Raw genomic sequence first — 18,778 nt, 5'->3', positions numbered from 1 at the left:
TAAGATAAACCAAAGCGTTCAGATTTTAGCGTTCCGGTCTTTGTTACAAAACTTCTTAATTTCACTTTAACACTAAATCCTAAACTATTATAGATGCGATCAATATTCAAGTTTTATTGGGATCAACATGAAAATATATGGAGGATGGCAGATTAAAATTACTGTGGCTTGATTATTTGCATCACTACAGAATGAAATAGTTTTCATAAATGTTTTCCGCTATGTCCGATCGTAAGTCCGCCATATTTAACAGCGCTACGTCGCCTTGGCCACAAACGGCCTCTACTGGTTTTCCTATGACGTAGCTTCTCTTCTGTTTCACTTGCACACTACAGAGCTTAGGCCTCCATAGACAATAGATGCCTGTGAGTTTCCCCATCTCGTGGTGAATCTGCGCCCTTTGTGGCTTGCGGTCCTGGACGACAGCGTTCGTTTCACAATTCCTGTAGGTTGACTCTTTCCGCCATATATTTAAATTAGAGCACAATGCTCATTAACTCACAGCGTATTCCATCTGATATGTTCAGCGGCAACCTCAAAAGCTCAAGCGTAAACTAAATCACTTGCAATATTGAGTAGTTGAGGTGGCGGACAGTGGATTTCAAGAATAAAGTATTGAGGGCAAGGACAGAGCCGCTTAGGTGGAGTTTGAGTCTTCACTACGCTTTAAAGCTCCTTAAGCAGTACACAGGGTCACAGATAGTGGATGATCCACGCGGGCGAAGTACACCAGATTCCACTACGTCGTTTGGAACATATCTCTGCTTCGAGGCCAATACGGCAGAACTAAAGCGTATAGATAGCCAAGGTTGTTGACAACACTTACTAGCACCACAGCTGCGGAACAAAATCAAGGGCTCGGGAAACAATGCAAGGAAGCAGTTCGAGACCGACATTGTAAAATTACTTCAGTGAATTAATGAATATAAGGGCGTTATACAAAACGCCATGATTAAACTGGAAAGTTGATAGCATTGTTACCGTGTCCTACTATCGTTATAGTAAGTGGTATATTATTGGAATTTACTAGTGTAATGTGTGTTCTAACTTGGCCTTGGTGGGAGAAGAGGCTGAACCATGTCTTGTACGATCGTGCCTTACAGCGGCGTGAATATATTCAGACTCATTTTCAGTGCTTTGCGGCCGTTTAAACTTTCAGTTCAGTACACATGTTAGTCCAAACAGATTCTGGTGGTATGCAAACTATGCAAGCATCAAGAATAATCAATACCTACACTACGTGTTGGCAGCTGTAATGTTACCTACGACTGTGCGAGTAAAGCGGAGTTACTACACATGGTTTTCCGAAATTTCTTCACCAAAGGAGACGCAATAATTATCCAGAATTCTATTGAAGAATAGCTGCTTAAATGTAATTTTGTTGTAGATCTCCTCAGTGTAACGAATCAACTTACTCAATAAAGCCAAGTCTTTCAGTCAATTTGTTGTCGGATAGCTTCCTTTGGCAGCATGTTAATCAGATAGCTCAATTTTAGCAGTCATATATAACCGCTTCCTAGACGAAAGATGCGTACCAAAACACTGAAAAAATAAAAAGGTAACACCAAGAGACAAGTAGGGATATAAAAGTAATCCACTAAATTATGGACATATCGTCGACATTGTTCTGCAAAAGTATTTTGAAATGTGCGCTGTGTTCCATCATTAGAAAACCACTGGAAGAAAACTGTTATTGTCGTACAACCATCACCCAGAAAATATAGTTCTTGTTAAGCACCTGGCTCTTTGTTCAAGTTGATTCCAAATTCCATGATAAATCCATATAAACTGTTTAGGAGAAATTTGAGCCTGTTTCTAAGATATTTTGCAGATGGTGACGTTTTCCATCTAGTAACATCATCAGAAGATCAAAATTAGTTGCAGAATTATTGGACACGACATCTGTATGGTGCGAAAAGACGCATTTGACCCTCCACAAAAAAAAAAAAAAAAAAAAAAAATTCACATTCCCCAAATGGGTAGTAAAATTACGTTAAATTCATTCAGATGTTTCTGCAAGTCTTCATAGTACAGATCGGAATCTTCCTTCTTTCCTTTCTCTGTCAGATCTATTCTATCAAACTTCAGGCTCACTATGATCTTGACTGGAGACATAAATGCAAGAATAGGTAAAGAACCCTGAAACATCCCCTTAGAAAAATTAATGAATTACTATGCTGGTAAACCTCTACATTATATTATTTTCAAACAGCTGAGCAAAACTGAACGTACTCAGACATTTCTCTCTTTCCTTTTTCTGATCATCACTAAACTGACACACAATATTTTTTTAGCGCAACGCAATCTGACTTTCAATAATCGCTACAAAAGAATGGCACTGACTAACAATAACCTATACCTTTCATGAATCACTTGCCTCACAAAAATCTTCGTTACTCGAACTACTGCAATACAGCGAGCGCCAATACTGCCAGCTAAATAAAAGATTCTAACTACTGAAGGCACTAACTACTGATAGGCATAGTTAGCAAATGAAAGTTTTTGATAGAGAACAAACAATGTATTTACCTTAATAGTGTTCATGACATCCAGTCTTACAAGTTTATTCTTTCTGATGGACATACGTCCAGATCATCCGCTCTCAAAACTCCGCCATCTCTCTCCCCACATCCACCACTGCTGGCGGCTCACCTCCAACTGCGCAACGCTACGCGCTGTGCACATCCAGCTGCCGACCACTACAATAGTGAATATTCAAACAAAGCCAACCAGCCACAAACTGCACACAGCACAGCCAGTGATTTTCACACAGAGCGCTACGTGGCGTTACCAACATAAAAACCTAGACAGCCTACTTACAGCCCATACACCAGTTGATCGGAAGCAATGGAGAAGATGCCATTAATAACAACTAAATACATTTGAGAAAATTTGTTAGGTTCAACGAATATATTTATTAATTCAACCACAATAGTCCAAGGACGTAATTCTGACTGGGGAGAAATCATATATGGTGTTCCCCAAGGCTCAGTCTAAGGTCCACTATTGTTCTCATATATATAAATGATCTTCCGTCTAATATACAACATGAATTAGTTCTTTTGCAGATGACACTATTATTTCAACCAATCCAAGCATACATACAGAAAAAGAAGAAATGGTATACAAAATTCTTAAAAGAATCAAGACTGGTTTTCTGTGAACGAACTCGCCCTCAATTTTAAAAAGACAGAACATATTCAGTTCTGCACATCTAGGTACACTACATCAGTGATAAGTGTAACATAAGGTAAGGAAGTGATAAACAATGCGTAAACTTAAAATTGCTTATACATTCATATTGAAAACTATTTAAACGGCAGAAAGCACATTTTGGAACTCGTAAAACAACTCAGTTCAGGAGAGGGACATAATGTCATATCCAATAATGTTCTGGGGTAACTTATTTTTAAGAAAGGAGCCTTCAGTGCACAAAAACGTGCTGTCAAAATAATATGTGGTGCACACCCACGAACATCCTATAGACATCTGTTTAAGGAGTTGGGAATTCTGAGTACTGCTGCACAGTATATTTATACCCTCACAAAGGTTATTGTAAATAATTTGCTGCAGTTCAAAAGAATCAATGAGGTGCAAATTACAATACCAGAAGGAAAGATGACGTTTATTACTTCACATTAGGATTGTCTTTAGCACAAAAATTGGTGCACAATGCTACAACATAAATTTTTGATCACTTACCCTGCGAGATAAAAACGTTTCACACACAGCAAAGTAAAATTTGAAAACAAACAGTGAAAGTTTCCTATTGACAACTCCTCCTGTTCAGCAGAAAAATTTCTATCATTGCAGTGTGTGAAAGCTGGTGTGGTGTTGATATAAATTGACTCGTTACGATCTATAGTTCAAAATAACCCATGAAACATGTAACTTACTAACAGTTCTCGGACTTAGAATGCTCCATCTACACAACATGTGTTGGCATATGGACTACATACCAGAACAATGGAGGTGAGCTAAAGTTATTTCACTGTATAAAAAAGGAGATAGATATTCTCCCTCGATGAACAAGTTTTCTGAAGCCGTCACGGAAGAAGTTCACTCTGTTTCCGCAACCACAGTCACACAGTTCTCTCAATGTCTTCATCAGAAGCATAATGATGTCCCCGCAGATCGTCTTTCATCATCGAGAACAGATGGAGGTCAGACGGTGCTAAATCTAGATTATGTAGACTGTAGAGGATGCCGTACGGTGGTGAAGTTCTGCTGTGGTGGCACTTGAAGTGTGCGGTTTGGCATTGTCATGCCGCAGGAAAGCAAAGCAATAATGTGACGCATGCGTTCTTGTCAAATGCCGATTGTGCTTTATTTTCTCTCTGAGTGATACGACGATCGTCCTGAATCAATCTGTCAATATTTTGCTTGTGAAACTCGGTGGTTGCTGTCACTGGACGTCCAACACTTTATTTATCACGCAGGCCAGATGTTCCCGCCTCACCATCTTTAAAATTACCCGCCCAACGACGCACAGTACTCACATCATCGCAATCACCATAAACTTCTTTCATTCTCTGATGAATCTCCTTTCGGGTGACACCTTCTGCCATAAAGAACTCAATGACTGCACGTTGCTTAAATCGCACTGACCGACCGTCTGCTCAGATTTCCATACTTTACACTGTAGCAACCCAACGTTTATATGCTAAGGTTTCCCGCCAACTGGAGCTGTAGAGAAGAGGTTACGGAACAAGCTAGTACCTAACGCATACCAATGCGGCCAACTGCTGAAGAGTTACGAAGGAAAAGGCATTTCTATTCAGTCAACCCTTGAAATTAATAAAAATCTTCGAAGAACTTCTGATTTAATTTTCTTTGAACAGCAAGCAGGCTTCCGGAGAGGAAGATGGTGTGCTGACTATGGTTTCACTCTGGAACAAATTATACAAAAAAGACGAGATTTCAATTTGCAAAAAAGACGAGAATTCAATTTGAAGAGAAGTGTAGCATTTATTGACTTTGAGAATGCGTTTAATCACATCTACAGAAAAAAATCTGGTTTTAGTAATGGAGAAAAGAGGTTACCCCAGATACCCCATAAAAGTATGCCAAAATTTATACAAAGAAACACCGAAATAAAAATAGATCTGGGTAAAGAGCTGGAACCAAACGTACAGATAAACCAAGGAGTAAAGCAAGCATATAGTACGTCACCTACACTGTTCAACATGAACTACCTGGTCAGGGAATGGATGATGGACGGAATACCTCAAGGTTTAAGAATTACGTCAGGAAAATTTCTAAATACAATCCTTTTTGCCGACTACCAGGAAATCATACAGGACAGCAAAGGGGTGCGTAGATTAAACAACACAAGCCTAAGTTTTAATCTAAAGATATTAACAAGAAAAACAATGACCTTTGTAGGAAAGTGCTCTATAAAAAAAGCACTCCGTCTGCAGGCCACAAGTGGCCCCATCGGGATCATCCGACCGCCGTGTCGTACTCAGTTGAGGATGTGGATAGGAGGGGCGTGTGGTCAGCACACCGCTCTCCTGGTCGTTATGATGGTTTTCTGTGACCGGAGCCGCTACTGTTCGGTCGAGTAGCTCCTCACTTGGCATCACGAGGCTGAGTGCACCCCGAAAAATGGCAACAGCACATGGCGGCCCGGATGGTCACCCATCCAAGTGCCGACCACGCCCGACAGCGCTTAACTTCGGTAATCTGACGGGAACCGGTGTATCCACTGCGGCAATGCCGTTGCCCAAAGTACTCTATAAAGACAAATATAATCATCAATAAGATAATAAAGAACAGATTTCCCATTTCCATCATCTACGATGTGACATAACTTTTGAGGAAGAGAAAGATGTAAATAAGAAGATTATTACCTATCGACTCGTATGTGGTACGATAAGATGAACGTTGAAGGATAAAACTAGAGAAGAGAAAACCAAGTGAAATGTTATAAAGTCATCGTACTACGTACAGTACTATATGAAGCAGAAAGCTGTACCTTAAGAGCAAAAGATCTAAGACAACTTGGAACATCAGAGATGAAGTTTCCTAGATCAGTGAATGGTTGCACAATAGAAGACAGAATAGACAGAATAAGAAATGTAATCCAACGAAAGCATGTTTGAAAAGAGCGTGTACTGCATATGTCTTCTCAGAGAGTCCCTCGACAAACAATGGAATACAGTCCTGCACGTAGAAGAAGCGGGGGAAGGTCGAGGAAGAGATGGTGATTCTGGATCAGGCTCAAATGGTTCAAAGGGCTCTGAGCACTATGGGACTTAACATCTGAGCATCTCGTGGTCGTGCGGTAGCGTTCTCGCTTCCCACGCCCACGCCCGGGTTCCCGGGTTCGATTCCCGGCGGGGTCAGGGATTTTCTCTGCCTCGTGATGGCTGGGTGTTGTGTGCTGTCCTTAGGTTAGTTAGGTTTAAGTAGTTCTAAGTTCTAGGGGACTGATGACCGTAGATGTTGTCCCATAGTGCTCAGAGCCATTTGAACCATTTTGAACTTAACATCTGAGGTCATCAGTCCCCTTGCACTTAGAACTACTTAAACCTAACTAACCTGAGGACGTCACACACATCCATGCCCGAGGCAGGATTCGAACCTGCGACCGTAGTGGTCGCGCGATTCCAGACTGTAACCCCTAGAACCGCTCAGCCACTCCGGTCGGCTCTGTTTCAGGAGTTAATGACGACACCTAATCCTCGATTGGCAGAAGGAGACGAAGAATAATAAGAATAATTCCGTCTAATTTTGGTTACAAAGAAAATTATTGCGCCGAAGTCACCGCGATTGATGATGGCCACTGGACACTATAAAAGGGGAGACATGGTTCTTAATAGTATGTATGACCACCACGGACGGGATTGCATGCTATGCAACGTAATCACACGCCGAGCAAAGGGTTCGTATTCACTTGTTGTGGTAAGTAGTTCGCCGCGCGGGATTAGCCGAGCGGTCTAGGGCGCTGCAGTCATGGACTGTGCGACTGGTCCCGGCGGAGGTTCGAGTCCTCCCTCGGGCATGGGTGTGTGTGTTTGTCCTTAGGATAAGTTACGTTAAGTAGTGTGTAAGCTTAGGGACTGATGACCTTAGTAGTTAAGTCCCATCAGATTTCACACACATTTGAACATTAGTTTTGGTAAGTAGTTCCATTCTAACAAAGCGGCTGGGAATTGATAAATAGTCGTTGGTGAATGTGGACGTGTTACAGTACCTCTTCCCAGCGCATCCCAAAAGTGCTCGGTGGTATTTAAATCGTGGAAACACACCGAGAAGCCCATTCGCCGAATCTCCTGGACCATCAAAACGATGATATTAGCAATAATCCTGGGTGCTTTACGTATACTCATATGGCGAGGGCTAGGAACTCGTAATGCGCGCGGGAACATTTTCGGAAACGGTAATGTTGGTGGTGCAGCTGTTTTAGAGTGGGCAGGCATAATGTTACGTAGGCGTTCTGACCTCCAAATCTTTGAAAACGGTTGACTGTACGATCAACGTTATTGTTTCCAGGGGTGAATTAAGCCCTGACTTTATTTTTATGGATGGCTAAGCGCAATCACAAGTGGATGATGTCTAGGAACGAGAGGATGTCCATATGCTCCAATTATCACCAACAGTTGTCGAACGCGCTGGTGCAGGAATGATACGCCCTAATACAAGTCCTTCTGTTCAATAGCACCGTATTGATAACCATGTCCTACCTTTTATAGTGTTAGGGGAAATATTATAAATCGCAGTGACTTCAGTCTAATTATTATCTTCGATAAAAGTGTCATTTCTATTGATGCCATGGCGTACTTTTTTTCAGTTACCATCTGTACTATATTAGAGCAGTTCTTTCTATCTATGGTCCAAGTTCTATAGAACTATTTTACTTGGCAGTGGCACATCATGCGAAAGTGACTTCCATCCGTAAGTTTTCACAGAAGCGTAGATTTTACAAATAATTCTGTGGTAGACGTGAATACAGATCACCATCTTTCCTGTTTCCTTGTTTTTTGCTACCACCTGTCGATGTAGCTTATGAGGGTCTGAAAATAAGCGAAATTTACTCTAAAAGTAGACCGCTTAGTCTGTGGGGAAAAAAAAAAGAAAATCGGCCACTGTTTGGCAGAAACTGCCAACAAGTTCGTAGCTGTGCACATAGATTTATGGACCACTGCTATAAAGTATTTTTGGAACACATTAAAGATTAGAGCCCAGTGACGTGTGGTTTAAAATGCTTAACTGATGAACGACCACTGGCAGTTAAGGCCGATTTATGAACCTCCGTTGATGTTTTACTGCTGCCTCAGACGTGACTGTCTAGGGAAGGATACCGCCACCAGATCACCTATTATGCTCGCGTTTCGCCCTACTGTAGTAGATACTTAGGTCTAATAAATAGTTTAACAAGCCTGTTGAATACCATGCGAGAGCGCCAGTAGTCGAGCAGCGGCGTTAGTGGAACTGGCTAAGGAAACGGAATAAAAGTCTATCCATATTTCGTTTGAATCTCGTCACTTTTCCACATCTATATCACTACTCTGCAATTCACACTTAAGTGCCTCGTAGAAGGATTCTTACAGCCACCTACAGAAAATTTCTCTGCCACTCCACTCTCTAATAGAGCGTCGAGAAAAATTAACGTTTTAACCTTCCTGTACAAGTGGGATACGAAAATACTAAGGAATGACGAGACACGCTTGAAGTTTTCTAAGGCTATAGATAAAGCAATGAGGAATATCTCAGTAGGCAGTACAGTTGAAGAGGAATGGACATCACTAATAAGAGTCACCGCAGAAGTTGGGAAGGAAAACATAGGTACAAGGAAGGTAACTGCGGAGAAATTATGGGTAACAGAAGAAATATTTCAATTGATCTATGAAAGGAAGAACTACAAAAATGTTTCGGGGAACTCAGGAAATGCCGGCCGCTGTGGCCGTGCGGTTCAAGGCGCTTTAGTCTTCAACCGCGTGACCGCTGCGGTCGCAGGTTCGAATCCTGCCTCGGGCATGGATGTGTGTGCTGTCCTTAGGTTAGTTAGGTTTAAGTAGTTCTAAGTTCTAGGGGACTGATGACCACAGATGTTAAGTCCCATAGAGCCATTTGAACCATTTAGCCAACACAGGAATACAAGACGCTGAGGAATGAAATAAACAGGAAGTGCAGGGAAATTAAGACGAAATGGCTGCAGGAAAAATGTGAAGGTATCAAAAAGAAATTATTATCGGAAGGACAGATTCAGCATACAGGGAAGTCAAAACAACCTTCGGTGACAGTAAGAGCAAGGGTGGTAACATTAAGAGTGCCACTGAAATTCCACTGTTAAATTCAGAGGAGAGAGCGGATAGGTGGAAAGAATACATTGCAAGGCTCTATGAGGGGAAGATTTGTCTGATGTGATAGAAAAAGAAACTGGAGTCGATTTAGAAGAGAGAGTGGATTCAGTATTGGGATTTAAAAGAGTTTTGGAGGACTTAAGTTTAGATAAGGCAGAAGGATAGATAACATTCCACCAGAATTTCTAAAATCATTGGGGGGAGTGGCAACAAAACGACTATTCACGTTGGTGTATAGAATGTATGAGTCTGGCCACATACCATCTGACTTTCGGGAAAGCGTCATCCGCACAATTCCGAAGACGGCAAGAGCTGACAAGTGCGAGAATTATTGCACACTTAATTGAACAGCTCGTGCATTCAAGTTGTTTACAAGAATAATATACAGGAGAATGGAAAAGAAAATTGAGAATGCCCTCGATGACGATCAGTTTGGCTTTAGGAAAAGTAAAGGCACGAGAGAGGCAATTCTGACGTTGCAGTTAACAGCTGAAGCAGGACTAAAGCAAAATCACGACACGTTCATAGGATTTGTCGACGTGGAAAAAGCGTTTGACAATTTAAAATGGGGCAATATGTTCGAAATTCTGAAAAAAGTCGGGGTAAACTATAACATATACATTATCTACAACAGCCAAGAGGGAATAACAAGAGTGGACGACCAAGTGCTCGGATTAAAAAGCGTGTAAGACAAGAATGTAGCCTTTCGCTCCTATTGTTCGGTCGGCCCCAAGGTGTCATATTGTTGCAAATGTGACAGCGCTCGTGTGTGGTCTGACATTGTGGTGCTGAAGGAGAAGTTGCTTCATGTGTGGACGAACTCTTCGAAGTCTTAAGCCCATAACAGCTCGTTTTTCCTGACGCACCAACATAGTTACGTTACACATCGTCATGTTATACGCTACAATTTGGAGCCCTCTGGCGACAGCAGGCTGCAAATATGTAGACACGAGAATAAAGACGTAGACTGTTAATAACGTTTATTTTATTTAAAAAGTTTTAAAAGTTTTCATGTAAAAAATTCGGAAGCATTACTTTTCAGTATGCACTCGTACAATAAAAGGGAACATCCCAGCAAAAGCAAGAATTACACAGATACAATGTGGTATCGAGTGATTCATAACCGTGAGACCGGCATCGATACAGTCAGTTTATAGGAGAGAAAATCTCCCGAGTCATGCGACGGTGGGTGGATGAGTGGCTGGTAATGACTGACAATAAGCTCCATTTAGTCAAGCCCATGAAGCGTGTGTGGTGTACTTCCTTCCAACCTCGTAGATGGGACAATGGTCTCCTCACTCGTCTTCGGATAGGCCACAGTCCTGTGACGCATGGCTTCCTGCTCCGGCGAGAGGATCCTTCAATGTGTGGTACTTGTGGCGTCCAGGTCACTGTGCTCCACGTTTTATTGGACTGCGTTTTATTTTCTGACCAGTTGGCAGCCGCTGACTTGCCGGCGGATCTGCCATCTCTTTTAGGAAATACTCAAACTGATGTGGTTAAAGTTTTAAAGTTTTGTGACTTGCCCAATGTTTTTACCAAGATTTTAGGGGGAGAGTCTTAATTTGTTCACAGGGTGACTGGCTCGCCCATATTTTACGTAAGTGGACAGCCAGTAAGAATTTCCTCTGGCACCCCTGACGCTCCTTTCTCGTTTTCCTACGTTTCATCTTCTTGTACAGCATTTTTCATCCTTTCCCGCTTTCTTTGCGTGTATGCTTCTATGTTACTAAATTTGTCCACATTCGCTTCTTTTAATGTATGTCAGGGCGCTGATGACCTCGACGGTGAGCGCTCGTAAGCCCGAACACACACACATACAGGAAAATCCTTCTTTGGGACATTCTTCAACTGGCTTAAATATCGCTTATCCTGTCAGAGGGCTGATCCTTCGTGTGTATTTCTGCATTTGGTCGTTTAGTGATAGTTTCGTACTGAGAACACCAAACTTCGTCATCCGTAATGATTTATTCCAGAAAAAAATTGACCGTGTTTTGTATTTCAGGAAAGCCACGGCAGGCATCCACGCTTTGTTGTTTCTGTTCGGTAGCCAAAGTGCGCGGGGCAAACGCTGAACACACTTTTTTTCCTCTTCAAACCATTCTGCAGAATGTCTTGACCACCTTTACTGAGGGATGTTACTCCATTGAGATTCCTGATACAACAATGTTGACACACTAGGGTCACACGTTCACTGCCTACTCGCAGGTAACTGGTTGCATGCTCATTTATTGTGTACGGTTGTAAGAGTTCGAGCTGTCACCGCAGTTGCCTTGCTGACGTCGCTTACTCACCAGGAATAAAATAAGTCTCGGAACTTTTTGGACGGATGGGTTATACTCGGAAAACCATTGTACAGTGTACGGCGAAGCGAATATCACATCAATAGTATCGATTTTCTTGAGGACGGTGCATGATCGTAGCCGTGAGCAAATAAATACCACTAGAGCTGCAGAACATTGCCGACACTGGTGATCGTGATCTTTGAGACAGATCTTATCGGACGATGGGGTACTCCAAAATAAAAACGTTTATTACTTCTTCTGCAGCAGGAGAGTAGACGCCTCCGTTGTCTAGTAATTAGCTTATTGGTTTCTCCGCAGTTGGATGATGCTGATTTTGTGATTATGGTAGATTTATTGTAAATTCGCTACATTTGCTTAATTAGGACTTCATTAAGTCCACATGGCCTGTTTTCGGCCGTAGTATTTGTCCTTTAACAAGTGTAAAGCTGCCAAATATTAATACATAATTTGATGGAGATATAGATACTATTTTTAATAGTGGAAGATGACAGAAAATGCTTATATTTGTACAGTACATGTGCAAAAGGGATATACAGCTCGCACAAACTGCGCTATGCTGTACAGAATCAACATCAAATGATAAAAATATGTCAGGTGAATTTAAAATGTTTGACGTCCAATTACGCGATTAGAGAAATGAGCGTGCCGTAATTATAAAAATGTTACAATACGATACATTAAAACTCTTCACATGGTATCACTTAAAAAGAGTTTCCTGACGTGTTTCAGATAAACTGTTAAATGTAAACGATAAAAAAGTAAAAGCTAAATGAGTATCGTCACTGGCCACAAATATGGAATCCCATGTTCGGTACCTGGTGGCCATCTCTCTCTTTTCTGTGGTGGAATCGTGTAGAACTGGATCTACTCTACCTCCGAAGGCCAAATGAGAAGCCGCTTTATGATGCAACTGCCACGCGGGAATAGCCGAGCGGTCTTGGGCGGTGCAGTCATGGGCTGTGCGGCTGGTCCAGGCGGAGGTTCGAGTCCTCCCTTGGGCATAGGTGTGTGTGTGTTCGTCCTTAGGATAATTTAGATTAAGTAGTGTGTAAGCTTAGGGACTGATGACTTTAGCAGTTAAGTCCCATAAGATTTCACACACGTTTGTACGTTTGTACATATGTATGATGTAACTAGGAAAAATGGAACTCAAGCCGTCAAATTGGAGTGAAGAAGAAAGGGCCCAAGTACATTAATTCATTTAGATGAAGTGTGTTCAGTGTAGTGGAACCTGGAGCGTACTGACAAGCTGGAGTGGGAAATGACCTGATCAGGAAAGTAAATTAATGAAACCGGTATTTGTCGAAATGAATCGATGGTGATTTTCAACGTTTTATGTATTTCACTCCCAACATGTTAACTAAAACATTTATGACTAAGAACTTTCAGAGTCGAAAATAATGTTTATTCTTGGATACTGAATATCGTGCTGAGACCACATGTGCTTCATTTCAAAATCTCGACCAACATATCATTGTTAATAAGGAACAGTACGTGTGAATAAACGTATTATCCATCTCAGTTACGTGGATTCAGATGTAAGTGGCACTTACTTTAAATCACTTACTGGTCCGCATTGTTTACTGTGAACAGAAACTACCCCAGAATACTGTAGCGAACTATAACGAACAAAAGTATGCGAAACACTGTCAGACAAAGAAAATTAATGTTATATTGCTAGAGAAGGCCGAAATGCACGCTATAAGCTCACGCAGGATGCCGTGAGGTCTGAAACAGGATACGTAATGAATGCTATAAAGAAAAGTACGTAGCTTCTGGAATACTTAACTTTAATCCATCATTTGTATACATCGTTCTTGATGAGACATGCTTCATGCGATAACTATCAATTGCTATGGCGCCTTGCTAGGTCGTAGCCATTGACTTAGCTGAAGGCTATTCTAACTATCTTCCCTGCAAATAAACGAGGCTTCGTCACTGTTGCATCGCTAGCTAAGTCGTCCGTACAACTGGGGCGAGTGCTAGTAAGTCTCTCGAGACCTGCCGTGTGGTGGCGCTCGGTCTGCGATCACTGACAGTGGCGACACGCGGGTCCGACATGTACTAATGGACCGCGGCCAATTTAAAGCTACCACCTAGCAAGTGTGGTGTCTGGCGGTGACACCACAATTAACTACCCAGAAGCGGAGAAGAAAACGAAAGGAAACTTCATGGCGTGAGAGGATATGAGATTTTATTTCAGAGGTTCTAATTTATAACCAACTTGGTAATATAAACCCTCTTATGAGTATTAAGTGGCACCTCCTCTATCCTGGAATTGTGCACTGTTTCTGTTGGGAAGACATCATAAAGCCGTTGTATTCTCGCCTGAGGTAATCTGGCCCACAAAGGATCTAACTGGGCCTTGGTATCCGTGATGCTGACGCTGAGACGGAGTTGACGTCAGAGCTGTCCCACAAATGTTCAACTGGTGACACACCTGGGGATCTTGCTGGCAACGGGAATACTTCAACATGAGGCAGACAGTTCATAGAGACACGTGCATGTGTGAAAGAGCATTATTCTGTAAAAAAATTTGACGCCATGGTATTGTCGCATTAGAGATAGCACGTGAGAACGAAGGATGTCCGTGCCGTATCTTTGTGCCGTCAGAGTTTCCCTCAGTCAACATCAGCTGTAACCCGAAATCATACCCGGTTGTCCCGCACACTATGATGCATGAAGTGATGCAGCTGTGCCTCACCAAAGAATTTGAAGAAGGGACCTCTCTCCAGTGGTCCCAAGCTCGTCGACAATGATTGTCCAGGACAGAGCAGAATGGCTGTTCATCGTTGAACATAAAACTTGGATTCTTCATCAGCAGTCCATGCTTCCCATTCAGAACACCACTCTAAATGGAGCCGTTTGTATCGTGGTGTTAACGGCAGCTCACGTATGGGACAGTAATATCCAAAACCGGCTGCCGCTGGTCTCCAACAACTAGTGCTGCATGACAGAATGTTGTAGGGAGTCCATGACTTGTCCTACGTTGGTAGCCGAAAATGTGAAGGGTTCATGACATGCCTTGTGAACAGTTCGAGGATCGTTCACGGGGGCCCACCAGAATATCGACAAGGAGTATTCCTGCCCTCATCTTTTCATGCACTCCAGCATTCGATCACAGTCACATTATACCGCACCACAAGTCTGGATGTTATACGATTCAACCAGCTCGCCAAATGTCACCTTTACAGCTCTGGCACCTGCTTGTAATGCTGTCTCACACTAGTTCCTAGCGTCCTTCTGTCTTGGTTACTCAACATCTGGCGCCGTTCATGCCACTTCTAAACCCTACCGCACCTGGTAACAACACCAAACACGAACAACACTAATTTATTCTGATAGCCGTTCTGAGTGTCACAGAGAATTGCAGCTCTTATAATTTTTAAACATGTCGATGATATGTACATGTGCGAACTTTCATTGACGTCCGATCACATCTTCTGAGTGCTTCACTTTTGTTGCCAGGTAATATTATTTGTGTTTTCAAAAATGAAGAAACCGAGTTGTTGATTCACAACATTTTGTTGTGTGCACAGGACCAGTTTCTGAACAGCTAAAGATCCATCATTTGTTGTAAAAAATGAAATCACTTAATCAACTGAGGTCATCCTCACCCCAATGTTGAAAGAAAGGCAAAGGTCCCGAGTTCGAGTCTCGGTCGGGCACACAGTTTTAATCTGCCAGGAAGTTTCATATCAGAGCACACTCCGCTGCAGAGTGAAAATCTCATTCTGGAAACATCCCCCAGGCTGTGGCTAAGCCATGTCTCCGCAATATCCTTTCTTTCAGGAGTGCTAGTTCTGTAAGATTCGCAGGAGAGCTTCTGTAAAGTTTGGAAGGTAGGAGACGAGGTACTGACAGAAGTAAAGCTGTGAGTGCCGGGCGTGAGTCGTGCTTCGGTAGCTCAGTTGGTAGAGCACTTGCCCGCGAAATGCAAAGGTCCCGAGTTCGAGTCTCGGTCGGGCACACAGTTTTAATGTGCCAGGAAGTTTCATATCAGCACACACTCCGCTGCAGAGAGAAAATCATGTAGGGTTCCCGTCAGCACGCAGGAGTGCGGCAACACCACATGGCATTGATTCGATTAATGTCTGAAGTAGTACTTGAGGGAACTGGCACAATGAAGCTTGTAGAGCTGTCCACAAATCCGTAACGGTATAAGGGGATGAGATCTCTTCTGAAGAGCACGTTACAACGTACGTGTCACCTGTCAATGTGTCCGTAGCTCGTGGTCTAGTGGCTGGCGTTGCTGCCTCTGGATCACGAAATCCCATTTTCGATTCCCGGCCGGGTTGGCGATTTTCTCTGCCCAGGGTCTGGGTGTTTGTGTTGTCCTCATAATTTCATCATCATCGTTGGTGACAGTCGCTAGATTAGATTGTGACAAAAAAATTGGACTGTGTAACAATTGGGACTTGATATGGACCCTGATGACCGCGCAGTTGAGCGCCCCACATACCAAATATCATCAACACCTGTCAGAGTCGTATCTAGATGTATCTAACTGCACACGCCCCACTCCATTACAGAGCCTTCACCAACTTGAACAGTCGCCTGCTGATATGAAGGAGCCAGGGATTCATGAGGTTGTCTCCATACCCATACACGCCAATCTGCTCGACACAATTTGAAACTAGATTCGTCCGACCAGGCAACATGTTTCCAGTCATCAACAGTCCAATGTCGGTGTTGACGGGCCCAGGCGAGGCGTAAGGCTTGGTACCGTCCAGTCATCAAGGGTACACGAGTGGACCCTTGGCTCCGAAAGCCCATATTGATGATGTTTCGTTGAGTGATTCAAATGCTGAGACCTGTTGATGGCCCAGCATTCAAATCTGCATCAATTTGCGGAAGGATTGAATTTCTGTCACGTTGAACGATTCTCTTCAGTCGCCGTTGGTCCTGTTCTTGCGGGATCTTTTTCCGGCCGCAGCGATGTCGGACATTTGATGTTTTAGCGGATGCCTGATTTTCATGGTACACTCGCGAAATGGCCGTACGAGAAAATCCCTTCTGTGAGGTGCTGTGTCCCATCGCTCGTGCGCAAACTATAACAGCTCGTTAAGACTCACTTAAATCTTGATAACCTGCCATTGTTGCAGCAGTAACAGATGTAACAACTGCCACAGAAACTTGTTGTCTTATAAAAGCGTTGCCCACCGCAGGGCCGTATTCTACCTGTTACGTATCTCTGTATTTGGCTAGGCATATCTATGCCAGTTTCTTTGACGCTTCAGTGTATGTCTAAGTGAGTACCTCATGATCCACCACACGGTGTGTGGCGAAAGAGACATCATGTACGCATGTCACTCCTCCCCTTTGCTGTCCCCATCGCGAATGCTGCGCGACAGAAACAACTGTTGAGGGAGCTCCGCTCGGGTTACAATCCCTCTACTCGCGAGGTATACACTTAAAGAACCAATACGTTAATTGACTCTTATAGAAAGTATGTTCTCGTAATTTTAAGAGTAACTTGCTATGTGACGGAGAACGCCTTTCTTTTAGCGTCTGCTACTGAGTTGGATGATCATCTTCGTGACTCCTCTGCTCTTACTAATTGAACCGGTGACGAAAGTCACTCCTTTTCTGCAGATGTTTGTTATTTCTAGTACTTTAAATCGAAGATCTCAGACTGTGTCGCAGTACTGTAGTATTGGTTGAACGAAGTTTTCGTAAGCTACGTGCTTCGTGGATGGGATAACGCTGCCTGAGGAGGCTTCCAGTGAATCTTAATGTGCCGTCTCCCTGACCTGTGATTAATTTTATGTACTCATTCCACTATAAATCACTCCGTACGCATAGTCTGAGAAACGTAAAGAATGTTTCTATTAGCAGTGATTGTTCGAGGATCGTCTAATAAAGTAATGACATGAGTTTTTGCTGGTATCTTAAATTTGCAAAATAGAGCTTAAAAATCAGCCTTATTAACAGAGTCTCGTGATAAACGCACATTCTGAAAGAGGTAGGTAACAGCTTTCAAAAGTGGTCGTTTATTTGTTTCGTCTTTCGATGTGTGTGTTCGGACTGCTCTGGAACTGTACAGCGAGGAGTTAGTTTCACTGGACACATGGCAGTACAACGTTAGCACACTGAGGCGCGTTATTGTCGCTCTAAGGGCGCCATAAACGTGGTACGGGCAAAGTTCTGCTCCTACTGCAGAGGGTGAGTGCGGTCGAGATGTTTCTCTCAGGGAGATTACAGCACAAGTTACCGAACCATAGCTGAACTTCAGCGCGGAGGACGCGAAGCGAGTGAGTCTGGAAGGGGATGAGGCACCATGAAACTCTAGTGGTAGTGTCGCAGATGGATGATTCCCTGCCGCAAGCCAGCGTGTGTGGTTGACACATAACAGGAGACGTCAGCACGTGGAACAATATCAAGGGATAAGTATCCTCAATTATCTTCGAGAATGAATGTTTCAGATTGTGTGCTTTTAACCTTCTCTTTTATATCATCGTAAAAATAATAATTTCCAACAAATCCTGCTGGTACAGTGATGGGATTCGCTTAAGTAATTCTCAGTTCCTTGAGAAACAAAATTGAGATAGGCAAAAATATCTCAAAATGTGTAATAGCTATTTTCTATTTAGCTACATTCCTTCTGCGTAGGTTATTCGTTGTTTCTCGTTGGCACACCATATCTCGAGGTATGGTATTTCCGGCATTTAGCAGTAAATCCGGAGTCTTGTTTGGTTATGCATATTACACGTTCTTTTGTATTGACTTTGCCCATTGTAATAAACTTCTCAAAATAGCTGCTCACAATGTACATCGAATCGAAATATCGTAGGTCATTCCATCAAACACGTCCATCTCAAAATCGAGATATGTTTATGCTCTCTTTACTCTGCACAACACGCGCCCACAATTTTGGTCAAAGATTCACTAAACTACACAGAAATATTTCTACAGATTATCATCAATGGTAACACATAACGATAACTTCGTGTGTAAATTACGATTTGGATCTGGTTATTTTAAATGCACAATATTCACGCTGTTGGTAATGATTGTGAAAATCATAATAATAATAAGAAGAAATGTAAGAAAAATAGCATAGTAAGGGAAAACACACTAAACAAGAAGATTACATATTGGATAACCACAGCGACTGCATAGAAGCGATGGAAAAAACAGATGCCTATAAATATCTAGGATACA

General features: G+C 42.6%; 1 protein-coding gene and 1 pseudogene across 2 annotated transcripts in view; one reads left to right on the top strand and one right to left on the bottom strand.

Annotated features, from left to right (window-relative positions):
• The window catches only part of LOC126418619 (calcium/calmodulin-dependent protein kinase kinase 1), a 1,500,745-nt gene that overhangs the window by 1,080,437 nt on the left and 401,530 nt on the right, over positions 1–18,778 (top strand). The window lies entirely within an intron of this gene.
• Positions 5,609–5,726, bottom strand: LOC126420298 (5S ribosomal RNA; annotated as a pseudogene).

This window comes from Schistocerca serialis, chromosome 9, assembly GCF_023864345.2.
Source record: "Schistocerca serialis cubense isolate TAMUIC-IGC-003099 chromosome 9, iqSchSeri2.2, whole genome shotgun sequence".
Classification (NCBI taxonomy): domain Eukaryota; kingdom Metazoa; phylum Arthropoda; class Insecta; order Orthoptera; family Acrididae; genus Schistocerca; species Schistocerca serialis.
The sequence above is the reverse complement of the archived record's forward strand: the minus strand, read 5'-3'. Positions and strand labels throughout refer to the sequence as shown.